General features: G+C 34.0%; 1 pseudogene; it reads right to left on the reverse strand.

Moving 5' to 3' along the window:
* Nucleotides 1-3,740: 3,740 nt before the first annotated feature.
* LOC149518005 (25S ribosomal RNA) lies at nt 3,741-6,978 on the reverse strand (annotated as a pseudogene).
* Between the last annotated feature and the right edge of the window lie 12,570 nt (nt 6,979-19,548).

The following is a 19,548-nucleotide window of genomic DNA, read 5'->3' on the forward strand; positions in this document are numbered from 1 at the left end:
TTAAAAATTAGATTAAAAATATAATTAATTAAGTAAAAAAGGACAAAGTGAATGAAATTTCCAAGGATAAGATTCTAAGGAAGTCCGAGTAGATATTCTTAAGAAATCTTTAAGTGAGAAAATTTTTCTAAAATATCGCCAAAGTATTAGGGTATCTAGAAACATTTTCAATAAAAATTTTTATTTACTTTGTTCTTTTCAAAATTTTTAATGGTAATTGGAAAATAATTAAATAAGATTAAAACATAATTAAAATGAATAATAAAATGTAATAAGTAATATATATTTTTTATATGTATATTCTACTTTATTGTCTTGCATTACATGATTTTATGTGTAAATAAAAATTTTCAATGATGAGACTTCGAGAAGTCTAAATAGTGATTCTTAAAAATTTTCTAAGTAAGAAAAGATTTTTAAAAATTACTAAAGGATTGAAATATTTAGAAACTCTTTTCAATATAAAATTTTTTAATTAACTAATTTGAACACTTCTCGTAAAAAGATAAAAAATATACATATTTATAAAAGCATTTTTTTAATAATGATAATATTAAGTAATGAGAATTTTTTATGATGGGACTCTAGGATGTCCAAGTAAAGATTCCCAATAATTTCCTATGTAAGAAAAATCTTCTAAAAATTACCAAAGTATTAGAAAATTTAAAAGTTTCTTTTTAATACAAAAAATTTTCATTTTTTAATTATTTTTTTTGAATAGTTTTTCTTAATAAATAAGAGTGTTTTTTAGGAAATAAATGTATTTGTGGGTAATATTATTATTACTTGACTTTTAATAATTTTTTTTAAAAATTAAAAAATCTCCAAAGATGAGATTCTAAAGAAATTCAAATAGTGATTCTTAAGAATCTTTAGGTAAAAAAATTTATCTAAAATGCCATCTAAGTATTGGAGCATTTAGATTAATTTTCGATAAAGATTTCTAGTTTTTTATAAATGGTATAGAAATGAGTTTTTTAAAAAAATTATTTGTTTTTAAAATTATAGATATCATATTTTATGGAAGTAAATTTGAACCACCGAGAATATGATTTTGAGAATTTCAAGTAGCGATTTTAAAATATTCCTTAGGTGAAATGGTTCATTTTAATATTGCCAGAGTATTGAAATATTTTTAGGAGTTTTTCAATATATGGTTCTGATTTTTTTCTCAAGCTTACTAAAAAATAAAAATATGTTTTTAGAGAAAATTAAAGAAGTAAATTTTTAAATACAAAATTAAGGCTATTTTAGTCAATATAAAAAGATAACACATAATTAATTAATATCATTTTAAATAGACATGTAGGAGTGTTATTCCTTTCCCACGCATAATCGATTCCCGAACCCAAACTGTTTTTTGTAAACCTAAAAATTATCTTTTTAATAAATTTTAATTAATTTTAAAATCTTATTAAAAAGGTAAGTTTTAATAGGCACACCTAGTAAAAAAAAAAAAGATTGGTGGCAACTCCATTCATATATTTTCAAATTCATCTAGAGGGCCCTAAAATCGTTATGCCATTTATTATTGGATAATAAAGAATTTTAATTCTTATTGGTAGAGTTTCCTAAAGAAAAATTTCAATTGGGTGTAAAGTGGGTTTTCATTGTAAAATATAATGTGGATAGTATTGTTGAAAGGTGTAAGGCCAGATTGGTGGCTAAGAACTACACTCAAACTTATGGAGTGAATTATCAAAAAATTTTGACTTTAGTTGCCAAGATGAATGCAATTAGAATTTTGTTATCCTTGGCTACAAATTATAATTGACAGCTTCAACAACTTGATGTAAAGAATGCTTTTCTACATGATGATTTGGAAGAAGAAATATATATGAAGGTTCCACCGAGATTTGGAAGTCATCTAGAAGCAAACAAAGTGTGCAAGCTGAAAAAAGCTTTATATAGCCTTTAATGGTCTCCTAGGGTTGGGTTCAAGAGATTTGCCAAAATGATACTGGTAATGGGAATTATTTATCAAGCACTTATATTCAAGGAGAGTCATATCTCTATTAGTGTATATTGATTATATAATTATAACCGAAAATGATGAAAAAGAGAAAATCTCTAAAATAGTGTTTGGCTAGAGAATTTAAGATAAAAAAGTTAGGGAGATTGAAGTACTTTCGAGGAATTGAAGTAGCTCACTCATTGCATAGTATTTTCATCTCACAACAGAAATATGTGATGGATCTTTTGAAGGAAACTGAAAAGCTCATATGTAAACCTATAAATACTCTTATAAATCCTAATCATAAACTTAGAGAAGTTAATGAAAATACTGTTATAGATAGAGAAATGTACCATAGATTAATTAGACAGGGTCCACAGCCAGGGGGACTAGGCCTTGAAGCTTACTGGAGGCCTAGGTCACGGGAGAACTAGCCTAGAATAATGGTACGGGCAGTGATCAAGACTCCAAAGGCTCAAGTACGGTGTTTAGGTTCAGTAAAAATGAGCTAAGCCTAGGTGCAGGTGTTAGTGAGTGCTTATATAAACTTATAAGCTGTAAAAATGGCATTGGCATGGTAGAAATGTAAAGATGTGTTTGAACCTACTTACTGCCCGATCATGGTACACATGATGTGCGGTTTGGGCCCAGCATACTCGTGCATAGTATGTGACTTAGCATGTGCCAATGGTATTTTAGGGAACTATTCGCATAAAAGGCCAATATGTACCTATAGTGGTTGTAGCATATGCCGAAACCAAGGGCCAACACGTCTCAATGGCAGTTAATGCATGTGTATGTGTCATAGTCCGTGAACTGTTCCAAGCCCAAGGGTTCTTTTTAAGTTAAAAAATAATTCCAATTCTAGCAGGACTAAGTTCAACAGCTAGAAAGACTAGGCCTTAAGGCCTAAGTCGAAGCGAACTAGCCCAGAATAGTGGTATAAATAGTGATCAAGACTTTAGAGATATAGGTATGGTGTTCAAGTTTAGCAGAATTGAGTCAGGCTCAGGTGCGGGCACGATGAACGATGAGTAAGCACATAGTCAGACTTAGGTACGACCATTAATGATTAAGGTACGAACGTATAGTCAGACCTAAGTGTAGGTATGCCTTAACACAATCTTGGAAAGATCAAATTTGTGGGCTTTTAAAAGGTTAAGTACTACAGCATAATCTTTGACAAATTGAAATTATATTGAGCACTTGAGTTTTGTAGGCTAACTTAGGTAGATGTAGTCAATTCCTTATCTAAGATCACACGCAGTTTGGCTTAAGACCAAAACCTGTGACACATACACTGAGCGTCATTTGGTACTAATAGCGATTAAGAGGTAAACAAGTGCTTTGGGTGAGAGGGTCACAGTACAAATGCCACACCAAGTGCCAAAGCGATGTCCGAGGCAACATCTCACACCAAGGGGCCAACATCTATTAATGTTATCCCAAGTAACAATAGGCTAGCATCTATCAATGGTGTTAGATGTGATTGTTTGCACTAACCAAGGGCCAAATGTTGTCAATGGTGTTTGAGGCGATAACCTGCATTAAGGGTAAGTGTGTGCCGATGGAGTTCAAAGTAAGTGCCTGTAGCAAGGGCTAGCCTATCCCTATAATAAATACCAAAGGCATTTGATTATCGTTTACTTGGATGTTTAAGGGAGGGATGTTATCCCTCGGTCAAATTGGTTACAATGGAAAACACCATTCATCCTTAACCCCAGAAGGGTACGACATAAAAAAATAAAGTGAGAGGATTTCGATAGGTGTGAAAGGTAAAAGACGGACGAATCGAAGTGACAATAGGTTGAATCTTAGGGGATTATGGCAGTAAGGCCACTTTAGCACTTACAATATCCCATCGCATATTTAAGTCATTTGTAAAGGATCTTACCCATCATTTGGTAGGAATTGAGTTAAAAAGAGGTTCGCATGGCTTGTTTGCCACGGGGTTACACCTATAACATTTACCTTTAAAGGCCATAAGCCCCTACTACGGGTCAATAATCGAGTGATAGGTGTGTGCATTGCTTCTAGACCAAATTTTGATGTAAAGGTGTTCAGTCATAGTTCAGCATACGATAGCTTCACATCATTAGCTTTTCAACCAAACACGATGACCAATTGTGTGAATTAACGATTCTTCTTGTACTAGGTTTATGATGCTGCCATTAATAGAGTAAAACTAACTTGTCTCATGATGGTCTAAACCTAGCTCATGTTCTCTATTAGTGGGTAAACAATTTAACACTTGATGAATTCTACTTCACAATGATAGGAAGAGTCGACATCAAAGGATCAAAAAGTAATGTCATTATAAACGCTTTGCTGCCACAAGCCAATTATCTCTATGGTAACTTTTCTGACACCTTTAGCATCAAATTTCAAAGGTCTAAAGGATCGATAGGCCACATTTTCACTGTTCGTATTCATATTGGAAATTAGTATCAAATGAGTTTTTACCTTTTTGTTTCACACGAAATTTCTATTCTCGTTGAGCTCATCTTATGACACCTGCGTTATCTTTTAATAGATGTGTCGCCCTAGCAAAACTCCCTACCTAACAATATTTTTCTTTCAGATCAATCAATCGAGATTGACTTTGGGTTTAAAAGAAGTGGTCGTGCCCACTTTTGATTCACAAAATAAGTAAAATAATGTTAAAAGTAGTGATATTTCAATTTCACCCAAGGGTTCCCCCTTATCCTACACCTCTCAAGTTATTTCACAAAGTTAAACTAAAGTCAAGCTTAACAAGGTCTTCTTTCCTTACTGATTCTGCCAAGCCTATTTTTTCGCTGTGGTTTTACTGGATAGTAGATAAAGACATTAAGAATCTCATTAATCCATTCATATGTGTCACTAATTAGATGATGACTCATTTGGATACCTTAAGAGAATTATAGTTACTTCCACTATTTACACACGCTTGATTGAATTTTTTTACTTTGACATTTAAAGTATTAGGTAGAAATCACATTGCGTGAGCATTTGCAGTGACCATCGTAATACTTTGTTTTAATTAAACAATAGATTTTTCTTGTCCATATTGGTTTTGAGTTGACTATTCGTTGCTCGAAAAAGGCCTCTGAGGGAGCCGTTCCTAGTTCATCCTTCGACTAGCACACGATAACCTACTCTCACTGTGGGAGCAGCTCGAGTAGTGCATCGATAATTGATAGGTATAGGATTGAAACTCCCATGCCCAACCCTCAGATCCAATCTTTTTTTTGAGGTTACGAATCTATTTTATCGATTTCTCTTGCCTCTATTGTTCTATCAATTAAAGGCTGTTCACCTTGGAGACTTGATACGGTTATGAGTATGATTGGGCATCATGGCACTCGATCTTTCAAAATTTTAAAGGTCATTAAGGGCACACTAGACACCACACAACATATGATGTTTTTCTAACTGTTGGACTTTACCTTCAACTAAGCCATTTTCAAGGTAGATAAGCCATTAAATAAAAAAGATGACTCTTTCAAAGGCCTCCATCGATATCTCTGGATTCTCTAACATTGTCATCAATCACCGTATCTTGGTTCAAAAATTTTAACTTGATTCTTTTTTAAAGCTCACACTGGACACGCTATTAGACAAGTTTCCCCCATCCTTTAGGATCAAGTAACCCATGTGCAAGTGTTATTCACATGGAACCTTTCCCCTATTTGGCCTTCAAACTTCTCATTTGAATATTTGCTACTACCACTAATATCTGCATCAACAGCCAATTCGTCCAGGCTTGTGCCTTGGGTTTTACAATGATCGTTATGCCTTTTTACTCATCGAGGCTTAGCTTTTACCCTAAAGGCCAAGTATAGGTAGCGTGCTTAAGCATCATCTATTTTCAGGGTTAGTTGATTCGATAGATGAGTTGTTACATACTTTTTAATGGATTTTGACTTCCATGACTATCGTCTTGCTGTCTTAATTGACCAACATCCTTTGTGGGTTCTAGGTTAATAAGTAATTAGGCACTATAACCCAACTTTTGGTTCATCTCAGATTACCAGTTTTGTTTACCAAAGATGGCTAACTTGGAGCTTTTGATTTTATGACACGACTCAAAGAAGCAACATCGTCTTCCTACCTATTTAAAGTTTAACAATAGGCTGAGTGCATTGCACCCCTAATGCCTATAATCATTGGCTTTACTCGATAGAACTTGCTAAGGGCTCTAGTTATCTTGAGAAAAACTTTAAAAAGAACCAGCTGCTAGATGGTTTGCTTAGTCTTTTGCCTCTATACCAAAGTTAGATGAACAATTTGTATGTCAGTGTCGTTATAGGCCTCCACTAGAGTTTTCTTTGGCTTTATCTTGCTCAGGCATAGTTCACCATCTTTCGAGTTCTGACAGACATGCTCATTTGAACCCTTCTTAAAAGATCAAGGTCAATTAGCAGTGCACCTTTGAGAGATCCTGTCAATCAGCTTCCTTGTGCCTTGTAGGTTTTGTCATAACGTCTAGATCCAAGGATCTATCGCTAGACATTGACTTAAGGAGTCGCCACCAATCTTTTTTATCTAGGTGCGATTGGCCATCTAAGAAATCTATTCTTTCAGAGAACACCTAAGTTTAAGGGTCCTTAAAAGAATAAGTTCAGGTATACTAACTAGAACAAGGTTCAAGAGTTCGGTTACGCGTGAGGAAGGTTATAGCACCCTTACAACGCCCATCGAAATATGGTACCAGCTTAATTTTGTGTTATCCAATAAGCCTTAAAAATTTACCAAGTAATTAACTATTGAAAATTATTCTCAATTGACTCTAATACTTTTAGCAGAAAATTGAAAAAATCTCTTCACTTTAAAAGAGTATGTAAGAAAACTACTGTTTCACTTGCGGATGCTCCATCGTTGGATTATTTAACATTAAAAAAAATAAAAAGAAAGGAAACAAATGATTGCTTTTGTGCAGGAAAAATTGATATTTTCAACTTCTCTCCAAAATATTTTTTGAAAACTTTAATTTCGAGAAAAATTGATACTTTCAACTTTTACTCAAAACTTTTTTTTAAGAATTTATTTTTAAGAAAAATTGATACTTTCAACTTTTTCTCAAAAATATTTTTTTTGGAAACTTTAATTTCGAGAAAAATTGATATTTTTAATTTTTCCTCAAAAATTCCTTTTGAAAACTCATTTTTAAGGAAAATTGATACTTTGAACTTTTCCTCAAAAATATTTTTTTTGAATTCTATTTAAAGAAAATAAAATAAAAAAATAAAATAAATAAATAAATAAAAAAAACAATAATAAAAATAAAAATAAAAACAAAAATAAAAAAACAAAAATAAAAATAAATAAATAAATAAATAAATGGAAAAAAAAACCTAGGAACGGCTCGGCTTAGCGGCTCGGTTTGGCTGGGCTTGAGGAAGAAAAATGGCTAGGAGACGCGGTTTAGGGGTGTCAGCTCGGCTTGACTAACGACTCAGAGACGCGGGTCGCACACGGGTCGAAAGTGAGTCGACGCTCGGGTAGGGTAAGATCTTGGCAAAACACACGAATCCTCTGGGTTACTTAATGTAGAAACGACATCGTTTTGGGGAGGGTATATAAGGTTGATTCCTCTGTTTTTTCAGCAGAACCCTCTTTCCCTCTCTCTCTCTTCCTTTCTCTTCTCTCCCTTCTCTCTAAAAACCCAAAGAACTTCGGTTGAATCTCATCGGATTCTGGAAATCTTCATCGAAATCTGGATTTTTTACCGAAAGTTCATCGAAAAGTTGGTCGATTTCTAAAAATTCTTGTCGAAAACTAGACAACTGGTCGAAAAGTTCAAACTTGGTCGAAAAAGTCACCGAAAAATTCAACATTCATCGAAAAATTCAACCGAAATCTAGAAATTTTTCAGAAATTTCCAGAAAAAAGTCGTAAAAAATCCTCCAAAAATTTCCCACCAATTCTTAGAATTGTTCTAACGCACGAAAACCCTTTTTCAGCTTTTAAATCTTCTCTGTGTCTGCCTTTTTCTTTCTGTCAGTGTCTTCTATTTTCTGTCTTTCTTCCTTTGATCCGTGGGTCTATTTATAAAGATTGATTATAAGAGTTTCTAATCAATCCCAACTCCTCCTTGGATTGGGATTCAATCATTGAATCCAATATGGACTCTGATTGAATCCCCTTCACGGTAGGATTCCTAAAAAATCCAGCCAAAAAAAGAAAAAAGAAAAAAAAATAAAAAATATTAATAGATAATTAAAAAAAATAATCAGATAAATAAAAATATTAACAGATAACTAAAAATAAATAATAGATAAATTATAATACATAATAAGATAAATATAAATATATATAATAATAAATAAATAGATAAATAATAAATATATATATTAACAGGTAAATAAAATAAAAAATAAAAAAGAAATAAATATATATTAATAAATAGTAATAATAAATAAATAAATAATACATAAGATACAAAAAAGAAAAAAATATAAAATATAAAATAATAATAAAAATAAAAATACAAAAATATAAAATACAAAAAAGCAAAGTGGGCTTACCCATTTGGACCAGGCTCAATTGATCTGGGCTTAGACCAAATTGGATGTCTACAGCTGTCCCTCTTTGCACATTTTTTGTGAAACAAAAATTGCGCAAAGATGTAGACACCCATTCAAGACTCAATTCAACTCTTTTTTTTCATTTTTTTTTGTGTTTAAGATTTGATCAAAATTCCTCTAAGCAGAGGCTCAACGACTTTGAAAAACATAAACAATGCTCCTCTAATCAGAGGCTCAACGACTTTGAAAATGAATAAAGCTCCTCTAATCAGAGGCTCAACGACTTTGAAAAATAAATAAAGCTCCTATAATCAAAGGCTCAACGACTTTGGAAATGAATAAAGCTCCTCTAAACAGAGGCTCAATGACTTTGAAAAATAAATGGCTCATATAATCAGAGGCTCAACGACTTTGAAAAATAAATGGCTCCTCTAATCAGAGGCTCAACGACTTGAAAAATAAATGGTTCCTCTAATCAGAGGCTCAACGACTTTTGAAAAATAAATGGCTCCTCTAATCAGAGGCTCAACGACTTTTGAAAAATAAATGGCTCTTTGACAATCATGTCCAAAGGAGTTGAAGATCGTATTTGAAGGAATTTCAGGAGATTATGCCCAAAGATCTTACGAATCAACCCTGATACCGAGAGATATCCTATTTTAAGGATTAGAAACTTACCTGACAAGCTTTTTCTCAAATTTGAAAATGTCTTCACATCGGTCTTCTCTATGTGGGATGTTGAAACTCCCCTACTTCCTGAATTTATGCACTATACTTTCTTGAAAGTAGTAGATGCTATGCAATGCATATGAATTTCAATGCATGCTATGCAAATGTTGGCCAATTAATTCCTATTTAATTTATGGTACTCAAGTTTCTCAAGCTCTTTTCTTGGGCATCAAACCCTTTGATTCTTCAAAAACCAAATTATGTTGCTCTTCTAAGATTAAGCCAGTATAGCTTTCAATCATCTATTCCACTCACATTCTTTCTATAAGAAATCTCTTTTCAAATTCAATGTCCTTATCAGGAACTGAATATCTCAATTATGTCTTTATCACTCTTGACTTATTCCATGTAATGTAAAAATCTTTTATGCCATTATTCACTCATCAATCATTATTTCAAACTTAAAAAGTAAGAATGCATTTGCACATTTCTTCCATTGTAGAGTATTAAGAGGAAAAGAATAAGAATAGTTGAGAAACCGTCAACAGAATAGGGACACAAAAAGTGAAATAAAATGTTTTTTTATTAACAAAATGTTGGTGAACTTTGGCCAAGGAAGAATTACAAGGATAGGTATGGGGGACAAAGCCCAAAAATGAACAATCGGATAATCATGATAACACATCTCAAGATTTTTTTAAAAATTCAACCATCTGATGTATTTAACAACTTGGAGCTCCTTCGAATTTGCTAGTCTTCATGCCAACGAATTTTCAAATTTGATGCCGTATTTTCCTTATCTAAGCTGCCTTTTCAGGTTTTCAACTTAAATAAACCCCTTATGACTCAAACCGCCATTTTAGGATTTTCGCCTTGAGTCATCTTTTTTCATTCACTTTTTCTTTTTCTTTTTTCTTTTCTTTTTTTTCTTTTTATTTTTTTTTCATTTTTTTTCATTTTTTTATTTCAAGCATAGTATTTCTTCACAGCATCAGAATTTATAGGATGGGATAAATCATTTTCATCCATCTTAGTCAGTATCAACACTCCATTCGAAAAAGCTTATCTCACCACATACAGCCTTTTCCAATTTGGAGTTCATTTTTCTCTACTATCATGTTGGATTAGAAGGATTCTCTTCAAGACCAACTCTCCTTTTCGAAAGCTACGGGGTCGAATCTTCTTATCATGAGCCCTCATCATTTTTTTTGATATAACTGACCAAGGCACAGTGCAGTCAATCTCTTTTCTTCTATGAAATTTAACTATTCATAATGTTCTCAAATCCATTCGGCTTCTTCCAACTCAACTTCATTTAGAACCCTTAAAGAGGGGATCTTCACTTCTACTAGTAGTATAGCTTTTATCTCATAAACTAAAAAAAATAGAGTTACCCCAGTAGAGGTATGCACTGATGTCCGATATGCATGCAGTGTAAATGAAAACGTCTCATGCCAATCTTTATAAGTCTCAATCATCTTTTCAAGAATTCTTTTTATGTTCTTGTTGGCTGCCTCAATACCCCATTCATTTTTAGACGGTATAGTGTCGAGTTATGATGCTTGATCTTGTATTAAGCACATATTTCTTACATCATCTTACTATTTAGATTCTTGACATTATCTAAAATAATTTTTTTCAGAAGTCTATATCTACAAATGATCTCTCTCTTTATGAACTTACAAACCATAGATCGTGTTACACTTGCATATGACGCTACCTCTACCCAATTTATGAAGCAATCTATCATCAAAAAAATGAATCTATGCCCATTAGAAGCCTTTGGGGTGATAGGATCAATAACATCCATGTCCCACATTGAAAATGGCCAAGATGGTGCCATAACATGTAAAGTAGATGATGGAGCATGGATCTTATCAGCATATATCTGGCATTTATGGCATTTACGAGTATAGTCAATGCAATCATTCTCCATCGTCAACCAGTAATATTTTACTCTCATGATCTATCTCGTCATCATATGTCCACTGGTATGTGCCTCATATATTCCATCATGCACTTATTCAATGATTTTTCTCGCTTCAGCCTTACTTACGCACCTTAGTAATACTTGATCCCAGCTTCTTTTATACAAAACATTTTCATCCAAAAAAAAGCTCATAACCAGCCTTCGGATGACCCTTTTATCATTTTTTATTACTTGAACTGGGTATTGTTGATCCTTAACATACTGTAAGATATCGTAATACCAGGGCTTCCCATCTTCCTCTTCTTTTACATTAGAGCAATGAGCTGACATATCTTTAACATCTAGCTTGATGGGCTGAATATCAGTATTATCATTAATTTAAAACATTGCAACCAGAGTAGCCAATGTATCAGCAATCAAATTCTTTTCTCGAGATAAGTGGTCAAACTAGATATCTTCAAATTGTTTCATCAACTTTAGAATATACTTAAATAAATTTTGAATCTTTCATCTCCCATTCTTTTTTCAACTGATATATAACTAGAGTTGAGTCTCCGAACACTTTTAATGCTTTCACTCTTCTATCTATAGTAGCTTGTAAGCCCATGACACATGCCTCATATTCAACGATGTTATTTGTGTAATTAATATTTAACCTTGCTGTTACAAAGCAGTATTGTTCTTCTGGAGAGATCAAAATTACCTCAATTCCATGTCTCAAGGCATTGGTAGCTCCATCAAAATACATTCTCCAGTATTTTTCTCCATGCTCTCCTTTCTTCAGTTGGGAAATAGTCATTAGATCTTCATTAGGGAATTCCAACTTCATTGGCTCATACTCTTCAATAGCACGATCTACAAGAAACTCCACTATAATGCCCCTTTTTATTGCCTTTTGGCTCACATATATAATATCATACTCCAAGAGCATTACTTGCCATCTAGCAATTCTTCCAGACAAAGAAGGTTTCTCAAAGATATATTTAATTGGATCTAGTTTTGCTATGAGCCATGTGGTATGATAGAGCATATACTGTCTGAGTTTTTTGGCAGTCCACGCTAATGCACAACACATTTTCTCTAATGAAGAATACTTGGATTCATACTTTGTGAACTTTTTACTCAGATAGTAAATAGCTCTCTCCTTTTGGCTAGACTCATCTTGTTGCCCAGCACACATCCCATTGAATTTTCACATATTGTCAAGTATAGAATTAAAGGTTTCCCTGGAACAGGTGACACCAACACTTGAGGGTTTGACAAGTATCTTAATTTTATCAAAAGCCTCTTAACATTCCTCATTTCATTTTCCAGGATTATTCTTGCGGAGAAGCTTAAATATGAGATTGCATTTGTAGGTAAACTGAAAGATAAATCGAGAAATGTAATTCAATCTTCCCAAAAAACCTTAAATTTTTTTGAGTGTACTCGGATGTGACAAATTTTGAATGACCCATATCTTATCTGAATTGACTTCAATTTCTCTTTCACTGACCGCAAAGCCTAGTAACTTTCCTAAATTTATCCTAAAGGTGCACTTGGCTGGGTTTAACTTGAGTTGAAACTTTCTCAATCTCTCAAATAACTTTTTAAGGCTGGTGACATGATCTTTATCCTCACAAGATTTTACAATCATATCATCTACATATACCTCAATCTCTTTATGCATTATGTCATGGAAGAGTGTTACCATGGCCCTTTGATATGTTGCCCTAGCATTCTTTAACCTAAAAAGCATGACCTTGTAGTAAAAGGTTCCTCAAATAGTCACGAAAGTGGTTTTTTCCATATCAGCTGTAGCTATTTTTATCTGATTATACCATGAGAAACCATCCATAAAAGAAAAGATTGAATGCCTAGCCGTATTATCTACCAGTGTGTCGATATGAGGCAAAGGAAAGTTATCCTTTGGACTAGCCTTATTCAAATCACGATAGTCTACACACATTCGTACTTTTTCATCTTTGTTAAGAACTGGTTCTATATTGACTACCCAGTTTGGATACTTAGCTACTTGTAGAAAACCTGTATCAAATTGTTTCTTCACCTCTTCTTTGATCTTTAGTAGCTTTTCAGGCTTCATTCATCTCAGTTTTTGTTGAACTGACTTATATTCTGGGTTTAAGGGTAATTTGTGCTCTACTATCTTCATGCTCTGCCTTGATATATCTTGGTAAAACCAAGCAAATATATCTATGAATTCTCGAAGTAGGTCTGCCAATCATTGTTTATCTTCTGATGAAAGTGAAGTGCCAATTCTGACATATTTCTTATTTTTTCATCTTTTAGATTCACCAAGTCAATTATCTCCTGATGAGGCTCAATTGGCTTATTTTCTTGTTCAATCAGTCTCATTAGGTCCGAAGGCATAACATATTCCTCAGAATTCTCTTCATTGTCAAGTTCATCAGTGTTAATTAAATTCTCAAAACTAACCTTTTGATTGTTATCATAATTATTTTTATATTCATTTAAGGACCTAAAATTGAATGAAATAGGATATGTTGGCAAGATGTGTTTGAAAAGATGGAAATAATGAAGACACAAGAAGAAATGAATGAAAATGCATCATTCCTAATTTTTATTAAAAATAATAAAAGATAAATGGTCCAAACAAGAAAGATCACCCCAATGCCTTGGGCAATAGCTATTGGGATGTTAAAATTACATTGTATTAGTTTCAAAAGCCATAGGCATCTCGATGGCACTCTAATTATTCAGCTTATAATCTAACGGACAAAGGCGAATCCACCCCTCTTGATTAAACCCCATTTCATCTTCAATAGCATTAATGGTTAACCGGGCAAAAACTTTTTTCATGCTTTTCCTGTATCTGGGTACATGAATCCTCCAGGTCTGAAAGTCTCATACAGGTGTGGGATGACCATTAGTCTTGTTATTTTTCCTACTGGCCTTCTCTTGATCTCTCATTCTGCTACCTCATAGCCCAGGCCTAACCTTTCACTATTGTCTATCACCGTCGGAGGTTCTTTTATTCCTTGTAAATTCTTGCCCAGCCCTGATCCTAGATACTAGCCTTTATTGATGACTTGACTCATCACTATCATTGAAAAAGATTGATTTTTAAGTCTTTCGCCTATAGAATTAACTAGCTTAAAAGATTGGTAGGAGCATTCTAATGCTTTTTCGACAGCCTCTACATACGAAGTATTCAATGGTTGGGTCATTAGCATGTCTTCCTCCCTAACTACCACTAGTCGTTGACCTTTTATATTAAACTTGATCTTTTGGTGTAAGGTAGAGGGCACAGCTCCTGCCATGTGAATCCATAGCCTTCCCAATAGATAATTATAAGATGAAAAGATATCCATCACTTGAAACTTCACATTAAAAGTGTATGACCCAATTTGCAATGGCATCTCAATATCCCTCAGGAGTTCTCTTATGGTCTCATCAAAAGCTTTCACAATCTTTTGACTGTCCTTCATATGAGAGTAGTCAATAGATAGCCTCATCAAAATTGATATAGGCATGACATTGATAGTAAAGCCATTATCGATAAGGACCTTAGCTATGATATGGCTCTTACACTTGATCGTGATATGCAGAGCCTTGACATTTCTTTTTTCCTCTAAGGGAATCTCATCATCGCTGAACAAAATGTGATTCAGCATGACTAGATTTTCAGCCAAGTGATTCACATATTCAACAGATATATTATGTGCCATGTATGCCTGATTCAACACTTTCAGCAGGACATTTCGGTGTGGCTCTGAGTTTCGTATCAATGATAGTAATGAGATTCGAGCTAGCATTTTATTCAACTATTCAACAACTGAATACTCACTATGTTTTACCAGCTTCAGGAATTCACAAACCTTTTTTTTTTACACCGACTTCAGGCGATCTTCTTCAGGCTCTATTTTAGGGTTATTTCGCCCTTCTCTTTTCTTGGCCTTCTCTCTTTGAGCCTTCTCTCATATTTTTAGAGTGTAGCACCTTTCACTCTAGGTAATACCTCCTACACCAGTTATATTGAAAGGTCAGCTTTAAAAACATCCCTTTCTTACCGTTAAACTACTATATCACAGCCATATCTCTAGGGTACAGCTTTATCATCCTTGTATGAGAAAGGAGTCAGAACTTTAAAAGTTATGACCTGGGAATGAGTTTGTCTATTATTGACTTTGGCTTGTTCCCATAACGAATTGTTACTAGCTTTGGAAACAGCTTTGTAGGCTTATCCGTCATGGACACCTCAACACTTCTTAAGTTTTTTCTTCTCTCATAGACCTCCACCTGATATGAATCTAAGAGTTTTTATACCTCTTGATAAAACTACTCACAAGTTTCAATAGAGTGGCCTATTATCTCACTATGATATTTACAAATAGTGCCAGCTATATATACTCTATGATAACTATGTGGACTCACTAGTTGTATCATGTCAGCTTTTCATAAAATATCAAACAACTGACTAAGACGTGTCTTAATATCTGCCACTTTTTTTTTTCATATGGCGTTCTTGTTCTTCACTTATAGCATTCACATTATGATTCGATAAAAGATTGTCACTAACATTCAGTGCAGTCAACCCTCTCGTATCAAAGTAAATCATTCCATCCTTGATTAACCGTTGAACTTTATATTTTAAGACGGTGTAATTTTTGATGGAGTGACCAGCAATCCAATAATGGTAGTCACAGTGGGCTGTGGGATCGTACAACTTGGGGTAAGGTGGCTTGAGGGGTTCTAATTTACTAGGAGTAATCAAATGACTGTTGTAAAGCTTCCTATATAATTTTGTATGTCATTGAAATTGGGTCAAATACAGGTTTTTCACGGGTAGTTTGTTGTTTTCGTGAACCACCCATGGGGTTAGTTAGACGATTTTGGGGTCTTGGGGTAGACTGAGTGTTAGGACTGTATGTGGTATTTTGAGGCCTATGAGGGGTTTGATATGTTTGGGAGTAAGGTGACTGTACAAATGGTTGGTATGGGTAAGGGAAAATGTTATTTACAGTAGGGTAATATGATAGGTATCCTGGTGGTGAGTAAGGTTGATAACTCCTAAATTGTTGTCTATCAAAGCTCATAGCTTGAGCTTCAGTTTCTTTCTTCTTTGGGACTCTTTTGTTAGATGCTTCACCTCCTTCCAACTTGCCATTCTTGATGGCATTCTTGATAATTTTTTCTGAAATTATCATATTAGCAAAATTTTTTGTTGCATTCCCTATCATGTTTTCATAATAGAAAGGTTTCAAAGTGCTAACAAATAGTACTGTAGTCCCTTTCTCAATCAGAAAAGGTTGTACCTAAGAAGCTATATCCCTCTATCTCTGGGCATATTCTTTAAAAGACTCGTTTACCTTTTTCTTCAGGTTTTATAAAGACAAACGATTAGGAGTCAAATCGATAATATGTCAATATTGACTGATAAAGTCATGAGCCATATCGCTCCAAAAATGAATGTGGGTTCTGTCTAGCTGAACATACCACTTGACAACAGAGCTTGTAAGGTTATCTTGAAAAACATGCATCAAAAGTTTTTTATCATGAGTATGGGCTACCATCTTTCGGTAATACATGATGATATGAGTTTTTAGGCATTTGGTACCATCATATTTTTTAAATTTTGATACTTTGAACTTAGGAGGAATGACTATCAAGGACTAAGCAAAGCCCAACAGCATCAACTGAACCATAGAAACCAATTCTTTTCATAGCCCATAGCCTTTATTCTAGCACACTAATTTTGGAGCTTTCCTGAATTTTCACTCTTATCTTTTTTTTCTCTTTTTCTTTCAAATCATCTAGATCAGGAATCGGTTCTACTACCTTTTTAGTAAAGACATGATTTACATAGCTATGATAATGCCCTAGGTTGAAAGCTGATGGTATTCTAGGATATGTAGGATATGCAAAGTGTTACGGTGGAACCTCTTGTGTAGACTGGGCTTGAAGTAGACCAAAACCTGAAGGGTACAAAAGGTTAGCCACTTCTTATAATGGGGGAACTTGTTGGCTTGTATTTTTTTCAACTTTTTTTCCCTTATTCAGCTTATTGAGAGCATCTAAAATCTTGTTCAACTCATTTTCAATCTTTTTTTGTGCTTTTTCTAGCTTTTCAAATCTGTGAGAATTTTTCTACTCTATTTATCTGGCTCTAGATCTTGTGTTGTATCGATGGACAGGGTTCTCGCTAGATGAAGCTATCATTGAACCTTGAGTACCATATCTTAGAATTAGTAAATTTGCATGACTATTACATGGTTACTTTGTTAAGTGTAATGAATGAGAATGCAATGAATGAAAAATGCATGTATGTGAAGAACATTTGCCTTAAAGACGATATTCAACTAAAAGATTTCATTTATTCCAAAAAATTTTTATTTACATTGAGTTTATCATCCTAGAACTATAACCATAAAATTGCTTGATCTATTCATACTGGGCCTTGGCTTCTTCAATGAAGTTCAACAGATGCTGTCCATGTTCTTTTACTGGGGTTACCACTTGTTTCAATGCCTTTGCCTCTTTCACCATCTCTGTTGCCTTGCATTCTCTTTTACAGATTTGGGTCGTTAGGTGCTCAATGTATTTCTGTTTTTCTAAGTTCTCTATTTTACCACACCAGATTTGGTATGATAATTCTTTATGCTCCCTAACCAATGCAGCAATGTGGTCTTCTTGTTCTTTCAACTTTTGCCTTAGCCTGCTCAGATAACTGTTTAGCATGTTATTTTTGTTTGTACTTAGGTACTTTCTTTTTCCAATTTAACATACTCTTGCTTCAATCTTGCATTTTCCTCAGTCAGCTCAACAATGGTTATCTCTTTAGCTCTTTCTCTCATACATAACCTTTTATGCTCTTGGTGTAGCTCTGCTAGGTCTTCAACAGTTGTATCATGTTTTCTAGCAATCTTGCAAACTTTAGCCTCATGACTTTCAGCTTTATCTTTCCACTGGTCTTTTTTTTCATGAAGCTTCTAGATTTTTTGCTTTAACTTATCCTTTTCAGACTCAAATTCTTTTGTTACAAGCTCTAATTCTGATGGTGTCTCTTCAAGTTTTTCTTTTGTTGGTGGTTGAGAGCTTTCATAAGTGAATACCATTTCTTATCTTTGTTTTGCTCTCCAAACCAAGTACCCTGGAGGGGCTTTATTAGTAAACGGTCCAGGATTTACTCTTTGAAGATTTTTTCATACTTTAATCATCTCATTCATCTTCTGAAATGCTTTAGGCTCACTGTAAGAGAAATCTAACTGATGAAGCCCATAAGTCATAAGAATAAATTATTCTACCCCGAATTACCTTTTCCCTAGGAGTGGTGAATAATTTGTCGCTCTTCATAAACCCAAAAGTGAGATCACTGTATTATCCCCACATTGATATAACATAGGCTCACGATTCATCCATGGGGCCAATCATCTTACATCAGTGCTGGTCAACTTTTGTAGGAAAGTCATCCATTCTTTTTTAGACTTTTGTTCTGACCACCCATTTTCATAAAATTCCTTGATCGGAGCTCGATTACGGATATAAAGCTTCAAGAAAGCACCATTTCCCCATTCAAAATGACTTTTCATCCATAAGTACAATAACTGTATGCAACCTATAAAGCGTCCTTCATTCCGACGATAGTAACTCAAAGATCTGATAGTCTCTGCTAATATTACCATTGAAAGATTACAGCCATTGATTACACTCTCGAAGAAGTCAACCACCGTTATCTCAATATAACCCAAAACCTTTGGAAAGATCACCATTCCGTATATGGCTAAGGCAAATATATCTAATCCCCGTTCTTCATTGACATGTTGCACTAGAAACTCATGAAAGAACTTCCAAAGTAGGCAAACTTGTTCTTGTTTCTTCTTTGTATGAGAATCCATAACTTTTTTGTCTATCCCTATGAGTTGAGCCAGACCCTTATGAAATCCTAACTTGTGTTTTTTGACATATATCTTATCAGGAGCCTTGATGTGCAAACCCAATAAAATTGAATATTCTTCGATGGTGAGAGTCATATAAGCTTCATTAAAGATGAAACACTTATATGCAGGATCCCAGAATTATGCTACAGCTCTGATTAGTTGATCATCAACAACTACTACTAAAAGGTGTGCTATATGCCCGTGTCTTTGGCAGAACTACTCTTGTCTTGACAGACTCATTTTTTTCCATATATCAACCAAATCCTCTAAATTGTTCTGTTTGAAGAGGATAGTTGAGACAAGGTAAAATCATATCCGATTAGTAAACAATCCCCCATCTTCAGTTAATCTTTTCTTACTAGGCCCTTACTTTGTTGGGTGTCTTACAAGGTGTTAATACGGATGAAGAATAAACTAGTCGTTCAGTAGAGTCCATGAAAAAAATTTTGTTGAAGACCGTCTTTCAAGCAAATGTTCTTTATGTAACTGTATGATATGAGTATGAACCAATGCAGAAGAATGAGAGAAAAGGTTAGTATGCCAAAAAAAAAATAACTAAGTAAATTTAAACATCACACAGAATAAGAG

This window comes from Durio zibethinus, chromosome 7, assembly GCF_047325235.1.
Source record: "Durio zibethinus cultivar Kanyao isolate XHJ-2024 chromosome 7, ASM4732523v1, whole genome shotgun sequence".
Classification (NCBI taxonomy): Eukaryota; Viridiplantae; Streptophyta; class Magnoliopsida; order Malvales; family Malvaceae; genus Durio; species Durio zibethinus.